Source organism: Sapajus apella, unplaced genomic scaffold (genome assembly GCF_009761245.1).
Source record: "Sapajus apella isolate SASKATOON/1434 unplaced genomic scaffold, GSC_monkey_1.0 scaffold11845, whole genome shotgun sequence".
Classification (NCBI taxonomy): domain Eukaryota; kingdom Metazoa; phylum Chordata; class Mammalia; order Primates; family Cebidae; genus Sapajus; species Sapajus apella.
Window position 1 is genome coordinate 1 of NW_022448766.1, and position 1,760 is coordinate 1,760.

Sequence of the window (1,760 nt, forward strand, 5' to 3'; positions counted from 1 at the left end):
CTGAGTCCAGAATCTCCCAATGCGTGGGTGTCCTAAGGGACCAGCGGGCTCCCTGCTCTAATCTCTCCGGGCCTCGCTAGCCGTCCTGCCCAGGCAGCCCTTAGTCTGGGAGGGATGCGGGACCTTTGGTGAGTGGCCCTACCTATAGCACTCAGTGGAACCAGCAGCACCTGTCTCTGTGGCGCAATCGGTTAGCGCATTCGGCTGTTAACCGAAAGGTTGGTGGTTCGAGCCCACCCAGGGACGCCTCCTTTAAGTTTTAAAGCGTTCATATATTGTCAATCACTAGAAAATCTCCCATTTCGTCCCATAGTCCTAACTCCAAAAGGTTGGTGGTTCCAGGCCAGCCAGGGATATGCCCATTTCAGGGAGGGTTTTCTCTTCTCAGGATTCTAGTCACAGTTAACAGGGCCCCTCACAGATCCAATTCTGACAGAGCATCTCCTAAAATGTCAGGTTGTTTTGTGCCCGTGTACAAGAAACAGAGACCAAATGAGTCCCTCTGGTGTGATAAAATCCTCATGCTGCCCCTCATAGGCTTGGATGGGTTATAGACCAGCCTCAATTTTTTTCTTTTTTAACAGGAAGCTTAGAGAGGTGTCCTATCCCCAGGATGTGCCTGAATTTACATAATGTGACCAGTAGAATCATTCATCATCATCGTAATCCTCTCCATCATTTTTGAAAACAGCATTTCCCCCCTCAGTTTGTACATGATTTATTTAAGCCTTTTCAAAATGTGTTGGAAATGAGGTTGGCTTCATGGTTTTGGGATTTTGAAGAATCCTGCAGTGATCATTCTTGCACACATGTCTTTGGCCACTGATATTCCTATAGTGTAGAGAACTGGATGTGCCACTGCCATGTTACAGGCTTTTTAATTTTAATTTTTAGTTTTTGTGACAGGGTCTCATTCTGTCTCTCAGGCTGGAGTGCAGTGGCCCCATCACATGTCACTGCAACCTCAACTTCCCAGCCTCAAGCGATCCTCCCGTTGCTCAGCTTTCCCAGTAGCTGGGACTACAGGCATGGGCTGTCATGCTCTGCTGATTTTTGTATGTTTTGTAGAGAAGGGATTTCACCATGTTGCACAGGCTGGTCTCCTAATCTTAATCGAAGTTAAGATGAGCACACTTTGATCTGTGTGGATTATACTGGGCTCAAGCAGCTCCGAGGCCTCACAAAGTGCCAGGCATGAGCCACTGCATAGGGCCTTGCATAACGCCTGTAACTTCAGCAAATTTAGCAAATCTATCTTCTGAGGGAGAAGTACCAAATCATATTCCAATTTATTTCTCAACTCTAATACTGTCCCTTTCTTCATTTACTTGCTGACACAACAAACTTTCTTCTCCCTCCCCATCTTTTTTTAGAGTAGGTGTCACTCTGTCACCCATTGGGAAGTGCAGTGGTGTGATCTCAGCTCACTGCAACCTCCACCCTCTGGGCTCCAGTGATCCTCACACCTCAGCCTCCACAGTAGCTGGATCTACTGGCATGCACCACCACTTTCAGATTTTTTTTTTTTTGTAGAGATAGGGCCTTGCTTTGTTGTCCATGTTGGTCTGTAACTCCTGGGCTCAACAGATCCATCTGCCTTGGCCTCCCAAAGTGCTGGGATTTCAGGCGTGAGCCATCACACTTCACCATGTGCCCATGATATTCTAATAAGGGGCTAGATGGCTTCACGGCTTAACTAAGGGGACAATACAACAGAAGGACATGGAGGACATGACACACAGATATTCTGTGGCACAGGA

At 47.3% G+C, this 1,760-nt stretch overlaps 1 non-coding gene across 1 annotated transcript; it reads left to right on the forward strand.

Annotated features, from left to right (window-relative positions):
- The first annotated feature begins 172 nt into the window (after positions 1-172).
- Positions 173-246, forward strand: TRNAN-GUU. Its single transcript has one exon. It is a non-coding gene; the product is annotated as a tRNA-Asn (tRNA).
- Positions 247-1,760: the final 1,514 nt, after the last annotated feature.